This window comes from Mustela lutreola, chromosome 9, assembly GCF_030435805.1.
Source record: "Mustela lutreola isolate mMusLut2 chromosome 9, mMusLut2.pri, whole genome shotgun sequence".
Lineage (NCBI taxonomy): Eukaryota > Metazoa > Chordata > Mammalia > Carnivora > Mustelidae > Mustela > Mustela lutreola.
Window position 1 is genome coordinate 19,024,816 of NC_081298.1, and position 22,187 is coordinate 19,047,002.

The following is a 22,187-nucleotide window of genomic DNA, read 5'->3' on the forward strand; positions in this document are numbered from 1 at the left end:
TTGAGGGCTCAGTGGGGCTGGGGTCTACAAGAGGATCTCATTCTTTTTTTTTTTTTTTTTAAAGATTTTAAAATTTATTTATTTGACACAAGTAGATGGAGAGGCAGGCAGAGAGAGAGAGGGAAGAAGGCTCCCTGCTGAGCAGAGAGCCCGATGCGGGACTCGATCCCAGGACCCTGAGATCATGACCTGAGCCGAAGGCAGCGGCTTAACCCACTGAGCCACCCAGGCGCCCCGAGGATCTCATTCTTAAGTCTGGAGTTTGGTGTTCACTATTTACTATGGTATGACCTGGTTTACCTGTATGTGGACTTTCACCTTTAGTAGGTTAGACTGATGGTCTACATGGTGGTTCCAGGAGCATAAAGACAGAAAGTGTGACGTTTATTGAGGCTTGGGCTGGGCTCATGCACAGTTTCTGTCTCGCTGACATTCTATGTGTCAAGTTTATCTTAAGATCAGCCTGACTCAGGGGTAGGGGAAATGAACTCCACCTCTTGATGGGGGAAATACACATTCAGTTAGCAGAAGAGCAGGGGATATCTTTGGAAACAATGGTGTATGGAGTCATGGTGCATTAGATGAGTTCTAAGGAGGGGGCTTGGCTTTCTTACCCTTCCATGAAGCAGGAGCTTCCATTATGGCCCTATTGTCTGCTTTGTCACATGTGTTCTCACTGTGACAGCCTTCTCCTTCCCTGCCTCATACGTGACAGCCAGAGAGGGTCACTGCCTCTGTTGACCCTGGACTAATTCAGCACTGGGCACTGGGAACTGATGCACACTCTCTTGGGAATTTCCAAGTGTTTTGGTCACCTTTTGTTGTATCCCAGTGATGTGGTTAAATGTGAAACCAATCAGAACTAATTATCTCCTTAAAGTGTTCTCCACCTGACCCAGCACCGGTTAATGTGATTCTGGTTTGTGATTTAAGGCCGAGAAATGGGCTTCCCACCTACTCTTATGATCCTGGGTACATCTGTTCTGGAATATAAAGGAAGGGATGTTCTGATAGGTCAAGTATCCAAATACCTTAAGGGTCCCTTGCCATAATAATATCAAAGAGCTCCGCTATTTCACCAAAACTTCCAACATCCAACTTTGGCTTTTAAATTCATCATTTCTTACCTTTAAGTGAACATAACTACCTTTACAACTATCTCTACAACTGCACTCTCTTGCTTTCAAATTGCCAGGACTTCTTTTGATGAAAAGCCCTTGGTCTTGCCCATCAAAGATATATCGTCCGTTTAAAACCTGGTCTCTCTGTGTTTAGGTCAATGACTCAGTTGTGCTCTTAACCCCTTGCAGCCAGGGTTCTATTATCCACCTCCTTCCCCCAACCCCGCCCCAGCCTGTTGCCTCCTTCCTAAGATAGTATAAGGACATAGTGGAGACACTATGCATCCTTGTAGGGTTGGGAGAATGACATCAGACATTCTCATCTTTGTGTTTCAGCTCCTGACCACTGCGGTTTACCCCTCCTCCAGGGTGTGGGGAGGGAGGTGTTAGTCTTTCATTTTGTGCTCTTTACTTTCTTGTGCCCTCATCCAGCACACGGATGACTTAACCCTTCCTGTGTGGAGACATTTCCCTTCACCATTTTTATGCCTGTGTTTGCCCAAGATTTACCGCATGCTTATTCCTTCCAAGCTTTACTTCCTGATATGTAAACATCTAGTTTGGGGAAGTCTGAGAAAAATCCTTTTCTCTTTTTGGAAATCTACCTCTCAAGACTATCCAGTGTGGGCTTTAAAGTCTAGATTGAAACTCGGAACCGAGCTGTGAAACTGCCTTCCCTTTTCTTTTTTCCAGAAATTCGCTGCATTCCTCAGTGCTCATCATGGTAAGTGTCCTTTTTAATTGCTGTCACCTATTTCACCCATTCCCTCACCCACTTCCCTTCTGGTAACCATCAGTTTGTTTTCTATAGTTAAGAGTCAGTTTCTTGATTTGTTTCCCTCTCCCTCTTTCTTTTTTCCCCCTTTGCTCATTTGTTTTTTTCCTTAAATTCCACATATGAGTGAAACATAGTATTTGTCTTTCTCTGCCTTAGTTCACTTAGCATTATACTCTCTAGCTCCATCCGTGTTGTTGCAAATGGCAAAAGTTTATTATTTATATGGCTGCATAATATTCCATTGTATATACATACATATGCACTACGTCTTTTCAAATTTTTCATTTATTATTAGACACTTGGGCTGCTTCCGTAATTTGGCTATAATGCTGCAATAAACATAGGGGTGCATATATCCTTTCAAATGAACGTTTTTTATTTTTTGGGTAAATACCCAGTAAGGTGATTACCGGATCGCATGGGTAGTTCTGTTTTGAATTTTTTGAGGAAACTCCGTATCATTTCCCATAGTGGCTGTACCAGTTTACATTCCCACCAACTGTGCATGAGGATTCCCTTTTCTCCACATTGTCACCAACACCTGTGGTTTCTTGCGGTTTTGATTTTAGCTGTTCTGACAGTGTGAAGTGGTATCTCTTTGTAGTTTTGATTTGCATATTCCTGATGACAAGTGATGTTGAGCATCTTTTCATGTGTCTGTTGGCCATCTGGATGTCTTCTTTGGGGAAATGTCTGTTCATGTCTTCTGTCCATTTTTAATTGGGTTATTTGTTTTTTTAGGTGTCGAATTGTGTAAGTTCTTTATGTATTTTGGATACTAGCCCTTTATCAGATATACCATTTGCAAATATCTTCTCCTATTCAGGAGGTTGTCCTTTAGTTTTATTGACTGTTCTGCCTTCCTTTTCTTGGGGGTAATAAACCCGCCATGTGGATGAAAGACTGCAGAGAAGCAAAATCCCCCAATCAGCTGGTATTTTCCCACTTTTCATAACTGTTGAGAATTATCTCATTTAGCATCCCCCTATTTGTAAGTCATCATATTTACTCTGACAGAGCTATTTTTTCCTGTTCTTCTTGTACAATTTATTAGTGATACTTTAATTAATTAGTTGGTTATTTTAAAGATTTATTTACTTGAGAGAGAGAGAGAGAGCACAACCATGAGAGCCAGAGGGAGAAGAGACAGTCTCAAGCAGATTCTGCATTGAGCGTGGAGCCCAAAGCAGAGCTTGATCTTCTAACCCTATAATCAAGACCTGAGCGGAAACCAACAGTCAGACCCTTAATTGACTGTTATTACCGAGGCACCCCAGTGACACTTCTGTCTAGTTGTAATTTTTATTTTACATGTGCACCCTTATGACATCTCAACACTGATAGGAGAAGCACACCCACCACTGCCTCAAACACACTGATGTCATTCTGTTAATGTTCAAAGAAACGACTGTGTGCTGCTCAAAACTATAGAGCAGTTACGTTTTCTCGTGTTCAGTGCATAACAGGTGCCCCACACTTAAAAGGTGCTATTCTGTTGGCGTTTAGTGAGAAATGTATGCACAGTGTACAAGTCCCACTTGCGATCAGTGCAATACATCAGGGTGAGCTTGTTTTGTAGGAGCACGGACTTTTAAGGGAGTTGATCGGATAGCCTGATGGTGGTGTGATCAACTCTATCCCTATTCTATTTTGGGCTCTCTCTTCCAGGAGACAGCCTGCCTGCCTGCATATTTGCCTGATGGAGTTAGCCTGTCTCAGGGCTTCACTCGGGAGCCCGGGGGATTGCTTCCCACTACAGCAGGCTCTCCTTAGGAGGCTTCAATTGCTTTTGAATTAGTTATAGGCTCAAAAGTGAGCGACTCCCATTATTAGAATGCAGGTTTTAAAATTACTTCATTTCAAGTTGCTAGCTTGGCAGCATTAACCTGTCATCAGAGAATTCAGCATGGTCACGAAGAAGATAGACTTTTGAAAAAATAGAGCAGAAATGAGCCGATATGGTCAAGGAGTGAGGGAAATGGACTCTGAAATGCCTTTCACTTACGCCATGTCTTCTTTACCATTTATAAAATGGTGGCAAACTTTGGATCCTCCTATTTAGAATAAGTTGAAGGGTAATCAATGACATGCTATGTAAAACAATTCAGTGAGTGCAATACCCCACTGGACTCTCCACGTTTGTGTAGCTGTGTTGAAATAGTTCTAGGAAAGCTTATGTTCTCATGCACACACAAAATAGCTTTAGGCCAGATATCCAAAGGATATATGTCTTGTATAGATGGCATGAGTTTCCAGCTTTATTGAGGCACGATTGACAAATAAAAATTGTGTATATTTAAGGTGTACAATGTGATGATTTGATATATGTAGACATTGTGAAATGATTACCATAATCAAGCCAATTAACACATCCATCACCTCACAAAGTCATTTGGGTGGTTTTTGTTTGTTTTGTGTTGCTTTTTGGTGCTGAGAACACTTAAGATTTACACTCTTTGCAAATTTGGAGCATACAATACATTATCATATTATCATTATTATTGTTAATGGTAGAGTCACCGTGTTGTATATTAAATCCCCAGAACTTATCCATCTTATCATTGAAAGTTTGTACCATTTCACTAACATCTCCCCATTTCTCCCTGCCTCTGGAAACCACCATTTTATTTTCTGTTTCTAAGAGTTTTCTAACTGTATTTAGGTTCCATGTATATGTGAGCTCATACATGTTTGTCTTTCCTATCTGGCTTATTTCACTTAGCATAATGTCCTCCAGGTTCATCCATGTTGTTGCAAGTGGCAGGATTTTCTTCTTTTATGTGCTTGAATAATATTCACTATGAAACTATAAATTCTAAGTGTATGATGACCCAATTATGAAAGCAAACCTGAAAAGATTTAGAAGCCATGTAGGAGAATACCTTTATGACTTTGAGGGAAGGAAAACTTTTTAACGGGATACCAAATGTACAATGTATAAAGAAAAATAGAGATGTATTTGACCTTAAAATTCTGTGTGTGTGTGGCCATAAGCAAACTTGAAAGATCATTTATAAAGTAGGAGAATTTTATGTCAATTCATTGTTTACAAAAGATAAACATCTAGAATACAAAGTAGCTTCCTATAAACCAATAAGATAAATGAAAACTTATCAATAGAAAAATAAGCAAAGAACATGAATAGGTCATCCCAAACCATCAATTAACATATGAAAAGCTTAGCCTCACTGTAATTAATGATATGGAACAAAAAGCAGTCATTTCACAAGATTACATTAGTAAGAATGACAGTCTGATCATACCAAGTGTTGGTGAAGATGTAGAGAATCAGGAACTCTCCTGTGCCAAAATTACACAACCAATTTTGAGAGCAAATTGACAATACATAATAATGTCAAAGATGTACATATATTTTGACCCAGCGATTTTATTCTGAGATACACTTTTCTAGAGAAGCTGTTGTGTGTGTACTGAGAAAGTATAAAGATATTCTCTATAGCACTTGTTTTTTTAATGTCTAAGAAGTGAAGATACATCTTTTTTAATGGTGGAATGAGAAGTCATGGTTTTGTATATGTTAAAATTCTATAAAGCAGTACAATATATTAATATATATACAATATATATTGTATATACAATTATATACAGTATATACAATATAATATTATATATATATACTGTATATATCAATATATATATAGTACAATATATCAAATCTTAAAAGCAATGTTGAGTGAAAAAAGATGAGTTGCAATATATTATGGTATTCATTCTACCACAAACTCAGGGCTTGAAGTAATACACAGTTTTTGTCACACAGGATCTGGAGGCCAGAAGTTGGCATGGCTTACCTGGGTTCAGTATGTCACCAAGGTACATTCCTAGTCTCAGTGAGTGCTGTGGTCTCATCAGAAGCTCTACCAGTGAAGGATTTACTTCCAAACTCCCTTAGCATTTTGTAGAATCCATTTCCTTGTGGCTGTAGAATGGAAGGTTTCAATTTTGTCAGGTCATCCTTAACTCTGAGAGGCCATCTAATATGGCTTGCCACATGGACTTCCAAATACAGCCACCTGCTCTGTGGCAGATTGCTTCTTTAAAGCAAGGGATAGGCCATCTGGGGGGCTCAGTTGGTTAAATATCAGACTCTTGGTTTCAGCTCAGGTCATGATCTCAGGGTCCTGGGATCAAACCCTGTGTGGGGCTCTGTGCTCAGCACGGATTCTGGTTCTCCTTCTCCCTCTGCCCTTCCCCCTGCTCATGATCTCTGTCTCTGTCTCTGTCTCTCTCTCTCATTCTCAAATAAATAAATAAAATCTTAAAAAAAAAAAGCAAGAGATAAAGAGACTCTAACAAGATGGTGTCACAATCTTACATAATCCCATAAACATGACCACAGATATTGCATCATTTTTCACCTCATTTCATGGGTTAGAAGCAAGGTGCAGGTCTCATGTACAAGAAAAATGACACGAATGTGTGAATGCCAGGCATTGATGATTATGGGAACCACAGGAAGGTGTGTTCACCAAAATTTTGTGTCATTTATGTAAATGTCTCAAAATGTAAAAACACAAAACTATTTGGTTGACTGTCCAGGAAATCATGTTGTGTGAAAAAACGAACCTCCGAAAGTTGTATAACACATTGTCTCATTTATATAACATTCTTATAATGATAGAATTATAGAAATGCAGAACAGATTAATGGCTGAAGGGTCAGGGACAAAGGGAAGCAAAGAGAGGGTGACCATGATAAGTATGAGTATAAGCAGCAAGAAGGGTACAGAACAGTTCTGTATCTTGACTGTATCAATGTCAGTATCCTGGTTGTGATACTGGACTATAGTTTTACAAGATGTTACCATTGAGGGAACCTGGAAATGGCATATGGGATCTCTGCGTTATTTCTTAAAACTACATATGAACTACAATGATCAAAAATTTTAAAAGTTCAATTAAGAAACAACAAGAATAAGTAAACCGGAGAAAATATAAAAAACTCCAAAGTTCTCATATAAATCCTGAATGATGAGCAGAAAACCATGAGAGAGAAATGGAAAAAAAAAATAAAAACGTGAAATAGAAATGGAAAAAAAATGGTGATGAGCTGGTTTACATAGGAAGAGAATTTGCAAAAAGATAATTAAAATCATCATTGGAGAGAGTAGAGGGTAGAACTTCTCTGCAGAAAATCAAGTCAGTAACGTGGAGGTCAAAGTTGAGAACTTTAAAAATACAGATGAAAACAACAAACCTCAAAGGACTTGATTAGTTTATACTAATTATTAAGCTTACAATCTTATGTAGAAAACCTATGAATCTTGTCTTAAATGTATCACATATAAATATACATGATTTATATGTATATTCTTTTGTTACTTTCAAAGAACACATGTGAATATTATTCTATAAGGTAATATGCAAAGTTATTAATGATGATTCTTTTGAATGGCACCATTATTCATAATTTTAATTTTCTATTTTATGCATTTGGATACACAGTTTTCTACCATGAGTATGTATTAATTTTAGATGAAAAAACAAAATCAGGGCAATTTTGTGCATAGTGCACATCTGCAATTGTGTAAAAATATATATAACAAACTAGAAGGAGATGTTGTATACTAAATGTTAACAGTGGTTCTGCCTGGGGGATCAGATTTACTTGTTTTCATTTTCTCCAAGTAATGCTGTGTAGTCTTTAGATTTTATACAGTGATCAGATGTTCTTTAAATCATATAGATAAATTTTAAATTAGCATATAAAATTTTATAGGTACGATATGATAACAAACATGTAAAAAAATACATTGAAAATTGATGGAAAAGAAAACAATAGAAGGTCAGAGTATTAGAGATGACTTTTTTATTCTTCTAACTCTTATGTATTTTCAAAATTTGTATCATGAGCATGTATTGGTTTGGTAATGGAAATGTCCCCAAAGAAAATGGAAGTGATTAATTAACTGTTTCAGAGATGGGGAAATTTTTTCTAGACATAAAACAATAGAAAAGTCATAAAATAAAATAAAGGAGGGACTGTTCAAATAGTCAATTAAAACATGGGAAAATCGGGGCACCTGGGTGACTCAGTGGGTTAAGCCGCTGCCTGCCTTCTGCTCAGGTCATGATCTCAGGGTCCTGGGATTGAGTCCCAGGACTCAAGATTTTAAAATTTTTAAAAAAAAAATGGGAAAATACGTCACTTCCCTAAATGCAATTTTAAAAATTAACATTTTTTGAACTTGTAAATTTATTTCATTTTTTCTGTTGTACTTAACTCAATTTTTAGATGATTAAACAATATTCCATTCTCACATAGAATAAATATGCATACCTGACAGATCCTATATGAGAAAATATGTAATGTGATAGGAAAATATATTACAACCTTCTGTGAAAAGGAGAAAAAACATTGTATTTACAATTTGTCTTAAACTTATGTATGTGTATATTTTTAGGAATGACAAAAGTGATCCAAATGTTCACAATAGTTACATCTTAGGGTTGGAATTTCAGAAGACTTATTTTTTCTTTTAATGCCTGTATGTCCCACATTTTCTAAAATCAAACCAGAGAAATGCAACATGCTATATATAGTAAATGTAATAAAACTATAGCAAGGTCCAACGAGTAAGCTTAAAAGACACTGTGCTTGGCTGTAGACTTCCAATCAACACAGAACTCTTCAGAAAATCTAATAAAATTCATTCACTCAACAGTTATTTACACAAGGCCTACTCTCCATCAAGGACTATGGCAGGTGTTTGGAATCTTCTAGTGAACAAGTCAATGATCTTGCCATCACCTAGCTTACATGCAAAGATGGAAGTTGGAAAACCATCTACCCTTAGCTTGTTCAAGCTTCCATAACAAAATATTCCAGACTAGGGGGCTTAGATAACTGAAATTTTTTTTCTCATCGCTCTGGAGCCTGGAAGTCCAAGATCAAGGTGCCAGCACAGTTGGTTTCCTCTGAGGCCCTTCTCCTTGGTGTGCAGGTGGCGGCCCTCTTACTTGTTCATTGGTCATCTGTCTGTGCATGTGGCCCTGGTGTCTCCCACTTTTCATGTAAGGATACCAGTCATATTGGACTAGAACCTCACACTAATGCCATCACTTAATGTAAGTACTTCCTTAAAGATTATTCCCGAATACCGTTCTGTTATGAGATATTGGGGGTTGGCAATTCAACAGGACACAGGAGTGGGGGACATAACTCAGCCCATAAAACCACTCTATCTTTTAACTGTCGTTAGTGATCCCTCCTATCTGGTCCAGTGTCAGTTTGAATACTTTCGGTGATGGGGAACACATTTTCCTACCTTATTTCAGTGGGTAGAGTTTGTGTCTGTTTCTAAGTAGAAGGTCACTGGACCCAGACTTCCTGACACAAAGGTTGGAATATCCAGCATCATAGGTCCTGGATTCCCGCAGCTTCCTGGCTGGGGAGACCCTGCAGTTGAAGAGTGAGGCTTTCAGCTATGATGTATCTCCCACATCCTAAAGCCAGGAGGTGACACAAAGTCACAGACATTTCCAACCGAACAGGACAGGACGGATCCCTCCTCTCTTCACTTTAAAGGGCATCTGTGACATTTTGCTTTGCTTTGTTTTGTTATTAAAAGGGATTCCTTATCCTCATCTCTCTCCCTCTTTCTTTTTTTGACTGATCACACAGAGAAGTCTCCGGACCTTTCACAGATCGAATTCCACAGGCAGTTTTTCTGAATCTGACGGACTCGAAAGCATCAGCTTGCTTCTTTCTCTGGAAGCCAGCTTTTTAATCCTGGGTCGCATGTCGCTTTTAATCCTGGGCATGATGTTCGAGTTCCCCTTGGGCCTAAATTTCACCGCAGTAAATGCTCTTCTTTAGCAGCTGCAGAAATGTGTCCTGAGAGCGGTGCTCAGGCCACCGCTTCTGCAGGAGGGAGCCGCCAAGGTCCGGTGAACCCTGGGAGTCTGGTGTCTCTGATCAACTCTTAATGAGGCTGACACCGGCTCCTTCAGCCAGACACTAAAGGGTTAAAAGTCAAAGACCCATGAGGAGGCTGGTGCAAGAGGAAAGGGAGAAAGTACTGGGGCTCTTCCTATTTTGAATTGAAAAGGCAGGGTTTTCAGGGGAGAAAGTGCAGGAATGGACAAGGTGATGGAAGATAACAAGAGTATAATTCTCACCAGTTGTACCCAGTCCGGCTTGTCAGAGAGGGACCAGTCCCCCAGAATGCCTCGGAGGTAACTGCTCCCCCAAAGAAAGCTTCTCAACTATCCCAAGAACTTCAGAATTCTTTCTCGAGTGACACAGTTGGACCATGATGTGAATCAGAAGTTTCTTTTTATGTCAACATTTGATTGAGAAAAATTTCAGAACGATAGCAAAATTGACAGGATTTTCTGGGGAACACCTATAGGCTCACTGCTTGGATTCTGTCATTAATATTTTACTGTGCCTGCTTCGTCTTCCGTCTGGGTATTCCTCTATCCAGCCATCAATCCATTTGGCTTTTTGGATGCATTTCAAAGCAAATTGCAGCTATCACTACACTCGCCCTAAATACATTTGCACATAACCAGATTTTGATATGTTTACAGGTATTTCTTCTTATAAGGTAAAATTTACTTACAATGAAACATACAAATCTTGAATGCACATTGATTGAGTTTTGACAAAGACTTATGCCTGTAGGCGATCTAAGTAACTATCAAGGGGGCAGAACAGCCTCATCTCCCAGAAAGTTCTGGTGACCCTTTCCAATCAATCCCCGCTCCTTCCACCTCCCAAACTTTGTTCCTGTATTTTTCTGCCCTAAGTTAGTTTTGTCTGTTTGGATTGCCTCAAAAATGGAATCATACGTTATGTACTCTTTGTATGGTTTCTATCCCTTGCCATAATATTTTGGATTGTGTGCCTTAGTGGTTTATTACTTTTGATCGCGAAGCAGGATTCCATTGGGTTAATACACCAGTGTGTTTACCAATAATGAGGACACAGGGACTTTTTCAGTTTGGGGCTGATATGAATAAAGGGACTAGGTTTGTTCTTGTACAAGAAAAAGAGCTAATTTTTTCCTCTCCAGGAACTCAATGGAATATTTTCAATGGTATTGTCCTTCCATCGGACCTCTCTTCCATCCAGGCAAACACATATTATGTGTTCAATCCCTGGGAAGATAAAGTTAAAAAGATACATTCCCCATCCTTTATTGAACCTAGGGAGAGAAGCTTTTGGGGTTCTGGACCCGATTCTGTGTGTGTGTGTGTGTGTGTGTGTGTGTGTGTATTTGTGTGTGTGGTACAGGGAAGAGGCACCGGGCTTCTGTACCCTCCCCAGGAGCACCGCTCTCCCAACACCTCCATGTGTTCACCCAGCCCCGAAGCTCTCCCAACCTTGTCCTTTGGGTTTTTAGGGAAGCTTCATTATGTAGGCACAGTGGATTAAATCATTGGCCATTAGTGATCGGCTCAACCTGCAGCTCCCCTCCCCACCCAGGAGGTCTGGGGGTGGGACTGAAAGTTCCATTCCTCCAGTCACCTGGATGGTTCTCCTGGCCACCAGTCCTCATCCTTCCATGAGGTCCAAAGTCACCTTATTAACATAAGACACCTTTATCGCTCTCATCACTTAGGAAATTCCAAGGGTCTTAGGAGCTCTGTGTCAGAAATGGGGGTGAAGACCAAATATGGATCTTTTATTATAAATCTCAATATCGCGGAGAACAATACAGACCATTACAGAAACACAGAAATAGGGCTAAGATGAGAAGTTCCGGAGAAGGGAGAAGTGTAGGAGTGGTAGACCCAGAGGAGGGAAACAGAGGACTGAGGAGTCTCAATATTCTGTAGCAGCTTTAGAAACGAGCTCATGACCCCTTTTCCCACAGCTCCCTTCAGTACAACCCAACTCCTTCACCACAGAGCTCAGTTCTGTGGAGGTGAATTTACCAGGGGCCTTAGGGAGTGAACTAACTTCTTAAAACCTACTTCCCTAGAACGTACTCTACTTGCAAACTGCCTGCAGGTGTGTCTCAAGCCTTGATCTCACTTGACCTGAGACTTTCAGAGGAAGCTTATTATCCTAAGAAGTTATTTTGTCCTAAAGTTTACAGATTCCTTCTGAAAAGCTGGATCGAACTGACTTGTAGAATCAGCCAGGCTTTCTCAAGTGCAACCATTCCAGAATGTACTACCCCTGAGATGCATCACCAGGTTCCTTTTGAGTCATTGGTAGGGTTGCCAGATAAAACACAGGATACCCGATTCAATTTAAATTTTGAGTAAACAACTTTTTTTTCCTTTGTGTGTCCCAAATATTGCATGGGACATAAGTGTGTCCCAAATATTGCATGGGACATAAGTATGTCCCCAATATTGGATGCAGTATAAATTTATACCAAAAAGTGTTTCATTGTTTATCTGAAATTAAAATGTAACTGCACACCCTGTACTTTCATTTGCTAAATCTGGCAACTCTAGTCATTGAAGCAGCAGGCTTTCTGACCAAGTGAATTTTACCCATGATGGAAACCAAACCCATAAAATACCAAAACTTTAACAACTAACCATGAAGGAAATGTTAAGTGTATCAGATAACCTCCCCATCTTTTGAGTTGGAATAGATGGATGGATCCCTAAACCTTCTTGATAACCTGAAGTCATTTGTATGAATATCAATTATTGCTCTGTATTGTGCATATAGGGCTACTCGTCCCTATATGGAATGTCACCAGAAACCTGCGATTTTAGAATTTTAAAACTGTATTGTTGTTGTTGTTTTTTCATTTTTTTTTCTTTTTTCCTCATTATCGAGCTATCAGTTAAACCTCCCTTGTGGCAATTACTATTTGTTTTCCTAGAGTCTAAACCCACTAAACTTTTCTTCTGCCTAACCTAATATCGGTTTAAAAAAAAATGAGACACTAAATCTCGCTGTAATATGTATACACAAAGATTATAGGCTAGCATGGAGAAAGGCCTTGGGTTTGTGATAATTATTTTAACATTTCAGAGATTTTTAAAAGCCAATTTCCAGTCTTTTAATTTTATTTTCTCGAACATTTATTCACTCACTCATTGAAATAATAAATGTTATTATGTAATAGAGGTTTAAGCAGACCCCCATGGCTTCAGCATTTTGTAAAATAATATTTATAATTAGTTTTTAGCAAACCGTATCTTTAAAGGGCTGGAGGGTGATTAAAAATTGAATGTTGCCATCTGAATATTATATATTTTCTAAATAGTGTATTCATTCAATTTACATGATTGCATGAATCCTGTGAGCAGATTCCCACCTGGTTGCCTGTCATTTGCTAGGTAGTGTCATTTAAATGTGGAAAGCACAGCTTCCTCTTCCTTAGATCTTTCTTCGCCTGGTCTCAGGGTCCCTATTGTGTAATAACCTCTCTCGCACCTAGAGTGTAGATCTGAAACTTTCAGCCAAATAGCAAAGGAGAAAGTTGCCTTTTTAGTTGCCTTTTTCAAGGGGGACACTCAGTTTTTAGCAGGAAGTTGACTCTCATCCTTAAGCATTCACTGTTTTGTCCTCTGGGAATCTTTGTCTAAAGATTCTAAGTCCTCATGACATTTGTCAGGGAACAAAGAAGTCATGGGTGGCAGATATTCATAGAATTGGGGTTAACATTCCTGCATCAAAATTCTTGAAAATGTGTCCACCAGGTTATGCAAAGGACGTAACCTTCTTAAATATTTGCCAAAGTCCACTATCCTCAAAGAGGCTGCTTTCTGTGAGGAAAAAAAAAAAAAACCAACAAAAAACTCCTCATTTCAGTGGTAACTTAGATCTGCCCATAAGTTAAGTGAGACCCATAATCACACCATGGGTTTGTCCAAAATGTGTAGCTCCATCAGCCAGACCCATTGCCTTCTCTTGACCTGGATTACTGTCTTGGGGCCGTCATGTGTACGTCATGCCTTTTTTGGGCAATGCCCTACTAGCAGAGTGGTTTTAAACTGAGGTATACATCCAAATCATCGGGACAGCTGTTGAAAATGCAGGTTCCTGGATCTCACACTATGCCATGAAACCAGATGCCCTAAGATGTTGAACCCTACTCCGAGAAATACTCTTCTGCACCCGCATTCCATGAGGATGGGGATTGTGTTGGTCTTGCTCACTGCTTTTTCCCTACACTGGCCTAACGCCTGGCTCATGACAGGTCTTCAATAAATGTTTGGTCAATGAAGAAATTAAGAAAGGTTGAGGAGTGATGAATAGCATGGTGGCTTCAGTGGCTAAGGAGACTTCCTTAGGTGAAGGAATTCCTATCACCATGAGGGATGAGCTGTAAACAGTTTCTTTGAAGGTGTGTGTGTGTGTGTGTGTGTGTGTGTGTGTGTGTGTATGTGTTTTGAATTATCAATAAATATCATTGCTTTTTTTTTTAAAGTATAAAAATACTGCACTGGGACATATAGTTCCATTATAATATGTTTTTTAAAAAAATATTTTATTTATTTATTTGAGACAGAGAGAGAGAGCACAACTGGGGAGGAGGGTTAGAAGGAGAGGGAGATGCTTCTCCCTGCTGAGCAGGGAGCCTGACATGGGTCTCAATCCCAGGACTCCAAGATCATGACCTGAGCTGAAGGTAGACACTTAACTGACTGAGCCACCAGATGCCCCCATTATAATATATTCTTATTCTCCCCCCCCCCCCTTTTCCTTCCATCCATCCAACCATCCATTTACCTTTACGTATAAAGAGAAGTCTAGGAGGTGCATGGGTGGCTCAATCAGTTAAGCATCCAACTCTTGGTTTCAGCTCAGGTCATGATCTCAGGATCATGAAATGGAGCCCTACATTGGGCTCCATGCTTACTGTGGAGTTGGCTTGAGATTCTTCCCCCACATCCCATCTTCTCCTCCCTCTGCTCACACTCTCTGTCTCTGGAACAAATAAAATCTTATAAAAAGAGAGAGAGAGAGAGGTGTCTAGGAAAATGTTCATTTAATGCTCAATTTTTAAGTGGTGAGATTTTAGGTAACTTCAAATTGTTTTGGATTACATGAAATTTTATGGCTTTTATAATAATTTATCAAGACAAATTAAGGTAAAAAATCATTTAAATTTTTAAAAAATACATTCTCTTGGACTGATTGTTTGGAAGTTAGAGTCTGTTAGCATATCTGATCTCAAAACCTGCCAAAGATGGGTGAGAAGACAGTAGGCATCAACTCTGGTTGCCAAGGTCGTCGTCTTTTAGAATTCTCCTGTGCGGGCCCCTGAACTATATCTCAAACCACACTTCCATTGTTTTTCAAAGTTCTCTTCTCTGAATCCAATATCTTGGACCCACCTGGTAACTACCTGTATCTTTGACTCATGGGCTGGACACTTTAGTTCACAATAGTGTGGGAAGTTTGCCTGGGATTCAGGGCAGGACTGAAAGTCACTGCCCTGAGGGGTATGGGTCTACTTGAAGGTCTTTGGGTCTTTGGCATTGGGGTCTGTCTATACATATGAAAGGAAAAGGGAAAAGTTCATGTTTTTAAATATCTCAAATCCTCCTTGTGGGAGCTTTCTGGGGACTTCCCCTTTGTGCAGGGAATGGAGGACAAATGTGTATATTTTTTAGGGCAGAGCTGAGGCTGCCTGGATGGCTCAGTTGGTTTGGGCAGAGCTGACCCCTGTTGGATATTGTGTCCCATCTGATGGCAGACCAACTCTCATTTTACTCTTCACTTTTTTTTTTATTAATATGTAATATATTATTAGCCCCAGGGGTACAGGTCTGTGAATCGCCATGTCATTTTACTCTTTGTCAACCCTATTGCTTAAAATCTCAAAGTTCTGCCTTTAATTTTCCTGAGTGGTTTCCAAATACACTTTTCTTAAAAAAAAAAGTTCCATTTAGTGCTCCTATTGAGTGACCCACCTGATATTGCCAGAGCTAAATCCCCATTCCTTTCCCACGAAAGATCTCTCCCTTCTCCTATTCTGGCACTCTCAGTACTATGAATTAACCAGACTCATTTTTTCACTCCACTGGGCATACAGGAGAACTACATTTCCCAGCTTCCTTTGCAGTTAAGTGGCACCATGACTTTCTGTCTAGTGTATAAAGTGGATAGCAGTGAGGTGAGGTAATTTTTGATTGGGCCCTAAAGCCTCTTGAGAGGTCTGTGTCTTCATTGTACATAGAGGCTTGAGAGGCAGAGCTTGAAAGACTGTGTCTTCATCATAAAGAGGGAGAGGATCCAGTGACAGTGCAGAGGAAGGGTTTTGAGGTCCTAGGGAACAGTAGAACCAATGAAATCATGTAGTCTGGGAACCTAGATTACTCTGTGGAGAAGTAAACTCTGCAGGGAATAAACTTTTATTGTGTTTTCCATTTATATTTAGAGGATTTTGTTCTTGTAGAAAAATATAGCCGTCTTACTAAAACCCTTACTTATACTTCAAACCCACTTAAAACATTCCCATCTCTGTCTAGATCTCCTGAGTATCACAGATGAAGTTAATCTAGATTGAAGTCTTCCTCGAAACATTCTTATCATAAAACATCTTCCCATATCCCTTCATTTCCCACTAGACTGGAAACGGTTTGAGATCAGAGCTTTGTCTTACTCATCTTTGTAAACATCACTGGCCACTGTATCTGGAACATTCTAGTGTCTCCTGGGAAACAGTGGAACCTGCATTGAACTAAGGTCTGTTTGACCAAATTTTGTTTTCTTGTATATTCTGCTTCTCGGACAGAGATAGAGGGGAAAGAACCCAACATTTACAGAATCTGAAGTGGAGGCCCAAGTCTCAATGGTCATCTTCTTGGTAGAAAGCATATCTGAGGTCCTCAGGGAAATACTTACATTTTCTTCCTCCTGCAACTTCACATGAACATGGCTACCAACAGTTGTCCAAAGATGGCCAAGGAGAGGGAAAACGATTAGAAGACTAAGCTTGGCTCAGCTTTGGAGAGAAGGTGGTAAGATCCAGCTGGAAAAGATGAGGATGTCTCCAGAGACACCTATTTGGCAAAGTGATAGTGATCCCCAGTTCTGCCCCAAGACCAGATACTGAACAGTCATGGCAGAGGGTCCCTATCTAGACAATTTCTATTCAAGAATGAAATGTCTTTTTAAGCAGACTAGAGAAGAAACTCATCCAACTGAATAGCTAAGAGACGGCACTCGGCTTTGGCCCAGGAAGACCCCTTTCTTATTGCTCTGTTTTCACTCTTCTGGGAAGTGCATTGCATGATTTTCTTGGGGTGGAGGGCTCCAAAGTACAAATGTGCACCCACAGCAGTTTCCAAGATGTGTTTTTCTCCCTTTTTACTGTAACTCGAGAAAGTCAATGCATTTAGAAACTTGAGTGGTTTTCTTCAGACGTCCAAGTTACATTTTTACTTCCTCAGTTCAGCTCTCAAACTCCTCATCCTAGTTGACCAAGAACTTGTGAAAAAAAAAATGGAGAAGGAATATCCTGAATCATTTACCTAGAACTTGGACAGGGTGTAAACAGGTCAAAGGCAAAGTAACTTCTAAGAAATCAGAAAGATGTGGGAGTACCGGAATGATGTCCTTCAAGGCTGTGATGTTGACAGATGCCAAGACTGGTTTGATGGTGCGTGGAGCCTGGGATCACCAATGAAAATTTGCATTAAATACTGTAAGGTCAGTCCCCAAACAACATTATGTAAATGCATGCAATGTCTTATTTTCTGTTCTAGGGAAAGGGTAGACATTTCTGTGTTAATACTATTCATTCATTTCACAGCTGTTTACTAAGTGCTTACCATAAGGGGGCCACAAAGATCTGGGTCCTACTCATAAGGAGCTCAAATTATCCAATTCAATTCAATTTTCTCTAGAAAGTTATTTGCTGAGTCTACTTCATGTTTTGAACGGGCTTTTAATACACAGAGATTATCAATCTAAATCACTGGAATTTGGACCAAATGTTTTTGCCCCGGAAGTGGCCAGAAAGGATGACTTGAAGGTAGAAGGGAGAATGATGGGTGTTCTTGCCTAGAAAGGGGGTTTGCTAACAGGTTTAGGGTGGGGGCTGGGAATCCCAGGGCATTAAGAAGTAGATACAATTTGAGCAATTCTCCAGTTACTGTGTTTTCTGAGGAGTGTTCTACAGAACTCTAGGGAGCAATGTGCTTTGGATAAAAGTGTTCTGTGGTCAGATGTGTTTGGAAAATTTTGTATATCATATCAAGATATTTGTAAACGTCCTCATGTGACATAATAAGGACTTGAGGAAGTTTACAGGAAAGAAAACAAATCACATTTCTTCCCCCAAAACCAGACATCCCAGACTTACTCTACAATATATTATTTTGCTATTTAATACCAATCCATATTCCATGAATCTGGCATTTTTCTCATCATATATTATAAAACATTAAAACAATTTAATCCAGAACATCATTCTATCCAAAAGGAGTTTTTTTTTTAAAGATTTTGTTTATTTATTTATTTGACAGAGATGACAAGTAGGCAGAGAGGCAGGCAGAGAGAAAGGAGGAAGCAGGCTCCCCGCTGAGTAGAGAGCTTGACGTGGGGCTCGATCCCAGGACCCTGGGACCATGACCTGAGCCAAAGGCAGAGGCTTTAACCCACTGAGCCACCCAGGTGCCCCCCAAAAGGAGTTTTTAATAGTCAAATACATGTTTCACAATTATTTTTTATTAATGTACATTGTTTCTTGGAGCTGTAAATCACTCATTGTGGATATAATATGGTTATGTATCCAAGATATTATGTTGTCTTACATTACATTATGAAGTATATCATATGTACCATATTGACTATATGATCATATATGTAATGGGTTGAAATATTTATTATTTTAACAGCTCACACCAGCTGTTAAAAGGAAAGAAGGGCATCTGGAAAAGATGAGACCCAAATTTGTATATCATCAGGCATAATAATCATCAAAGAAAGGGACAGATCAATAATTTGGTTTGGGAAAAGAGAACAAGGAAAGAAATCTGTCAAGACAAGAAGTATGTCAAACAATAAGGAATAAGATAGGAGCCTGGTGTTTAGGTTTTAGAATTTTAGTAATTTTCAGGAACTTGACTTCAGGAACTTTCAAAATCAACTTGAAGCTGTTTGTGTTGCTATCATGCAAATCCCTGAATCTTCCTAGAATTATCAGCAAGGATTTATATACCCATACACTTTGCACTAATCTAATTATATGCAAATTTAAAATTGTTGCGTGGGTAGGAGCAGAATGAGTGGGGTATAACCCTAAAGAGTGGGGGTACCCCAAACTGGAGTTCAGTGGGAATGGTAGCCCAGAGGTCTCTAAGGAAGTTGTGGGATTTTCACAGAGCTCTGGGTGTACAATGGGTGTTTGATCATTTTTATCTATCTCTTATGGAGACAGAAATCCACTTCTGGGCTGTGTGTGTGTGTGTGTGTGTGTGTGTGTGTGTGTAAAGTGATAGAGAAAGAGGGGAATAAAGATAAAGATATGGGGCGCCTGGGTGGCTCAGTGGGTTAAGCCGCTGCCTTCGGCTCAGGTCATGATCTCAGGGTCCTGGGATTGAGTCCCGAATCGGGCTCTCTGCTCAGCAGGGAGCCTGCTTCCCTCTCTCTCTCTCTGCCTGCCTCTCAGTGTACTTGTGATTTCTCTCTGTCAAATAAATAAATAAAATCTTAAAAAAAATAAAGATAAAGATATGGAGATGGAGGTCTGTATGACACCTTCAGAATCTTAATTTCCAATTATAAATGTTTCATAGTTTAGGAATTTATAAAAAGTGTTTTTCTCAGATACCCATGCATACGCCAGCAATAGATGAGGAGCCAGTAGGCTTTGGGAATCAATCTGTAGAAGCCCCAGCAGCTGGCTGCATGTCTGTGGCCAGAGTGAAAGAGGAAGGAGAGCCATGCTGTCATCTCCAGACTTGGAATACCCTCAGGGCTCAGGTATGAGTGAAGTCCTATTCTGGGACCAGAAAAGAAAATATACGTTCACAGACAGGTTTGTGGAGAAGTGACTAAAGGATACATAGATAGAAGGAGACAAGGGTTGGGGTTCAGTGTGAAGGTATTGCAAAGAGTTAAGCAATGAGCTTAGGTTGCATAAAACAAGGTCTGCTGTCTAGAATGGAGGAGGAGAAAGTCCTTTTTTGCTCTGGACTGGCCAGTCTACCTCCTTTCTGGATTTGTGCTTCCTTATGGGGCTTGGCCACTAGTAGTTTCCAGAGTGACCATAGTGAAATGAAAAAATCTGATCATGTCAGTCCCTCCTTTAAAACCATTCAATACACACCCCTATGTTTATTGAAGCAATATTTACAATAGCCAAGATATGGAAGTGATCTAAGTATCTATGGATAGATAAATGGATAAAGATAAAGATGTGGTGCATGCGTACACACACACACACACACACACACACGAATATTACAGTCATAAAAAGGATGAATCTTGCCATGTGTGACAACATGGGTGGACAGAGAGAGTACTCCACTAAGTAAGTCAGACCAAGAGAGACAAATACCGCAGGATTTCACTCATATGTGGAATCTAAAACAAAGCAAACGAGTAGACAAACAAAAAACAGAATCAGACCTATAAATACAGAGAATGAACTCACGGTTGCCAGAAGGGGGAAAGAGGCAGAGAGATGAACAAAATGAGGGCAGAGGAGTGGGAAATACAGGCCTCCAGTTACGGAATGAATGAGTCATGGGAATAAAAGGCAGAGCATGGGTGACCGTACTCAGTGGCATTGTATTAGCATTGTGTAGGGACTAATGGTGGCTACCTTTGTGGTGAACAGAACATATTACACACAGTTGTGGAATTACTACATTTTATGCCTTAAACTAATATAACACTGTGTGTCAACTATACTTAGATTTTAAAAAATTAAAAAAAAAAAAACTATTTGATGGTTTTCCATTGCACTGAGAAGAAAATATGCCCTCTTCCCCCTAATTTACAAGACCCCTCATGATCTTTCCTTCCACGGTTCATTTCCATGCATGGATTTGCTTAAAATGTTCTCCCTCTCTCACTTCCTCTCATGGCCCAGTTGACTTCTGTTCATCTGTTACATCTCAGATCATGTGTCACTTTTTCAACTAAGCTTTCCTTGACCTCCAAGATCAAGTGATGCAATCCATTCTCATTCCACCTGACCTCATTTCACCGTTCCCTTCCTGGTATTCAATTCCCAGCAGAGGACCTCTTTCTGCACTGATGCATGGTTTGAAGAATCATGGTGGGAAATCCTTCAGCCTGAAGAAAGGCAGAAGAAGTTTGAGCAACACCCACCCAGAAGGCTTTTCTCCCCACCTTGGGATGTCAGCAGGTTGGAAGGAAACCAAGGATATTATTAGCCTCCAAAGTTAAGTGGAGGGTTATCTGATCCTCGAAGCCAGTGGTCTTTAACCTGAAGCATCTATACCTCTGAGGATTTATAAATATTTTCCCAAAAGATACATAAACTAATTTGGTTTTGGATCATCAATTACCATATGAATTCTTCTAATATTTTTTTAACTGAGAAGTCTCCTGGAATTTCTCCTTTTTATGTCATAGTCTCCTGTTTCCCATGAAAAGTGAAAAAAAAAAAATCTTTTGCCCATTGAGAATCTTATTATGGTGTATTGCACTCACATGAAAAACTTCCAGGGCACCAAATAAAAGGATGATCAAAACATTAAAAATATTTTATTATGCTAGATGATTGTGTGATAATTCAGTTGTAATAATAACTTGAGTAACAATGGTTAAAAATGAAGCTTCCATTTCTATATACTTATTTCTGTGGACAAATTGTCTAAGCATTTAATGTCTATAAAGATGGATAAACAAACAAAAGGAATAGAATTGATACCAAATCCTCTTTCTTTCATGTAATTAGTGATAATCATCCCCAGAAACATAAACAGCTTCATGGATATATCTCATTAAAAAATACATTTCCAATATGATTCTATTATTTCTGCTTAATAAATATTTATCAAAATTTGTAATGTATCCATCTTGTTTTAATGCATGGCTTAGTAATAATAAAAATGATATCTCCATATAGAAGAAATACTTTTTAATACTTAGAACTGTATAGCCCTAGGAATTACAAACAAAATTTAAAAGTCAATTTATGTACATATTTTTGTAGTGGATAAATATGATCAATAAATGATTTTCAAGTGTCAAAGTATATTACATGAGCTTAAAGTTCTGTGGGGGAAGTGAAATGAAACTATTAGTTCTCAGAGAAAAAGAAAAATGTTGACTATCTGTTACACAAGAGCTTGTTCATTTTTTTAAATAGATGAAGGTGGTTATGAAATTGCTATGATTTTTTTTTTTAGAGTCTATAG

General features: G+C 39.2%; 1 long non-coding RNA gene across 1 annotated transcript; it reads left to right on the forward strand.

Annotated features, from left to right (window-relative positions):
• Window positions 1-1,538: 1,538 nt before the first annotated feature.
• LOC131807883 (uncharacterized) lies at window positions 1,539-21,542 on the forward strand. Its single transcript, XR_009344611.1, has 2 exons — window positions 1,539-1,845; window positions 20,891-21,542. It is a non-coding gene; the product is annotated as an uncharacterized LOC131807883 (long non-coding RNA).
• The last annotated feature ends 645 nt before the right edge of the window (window positions 21,543-22,187 follow it).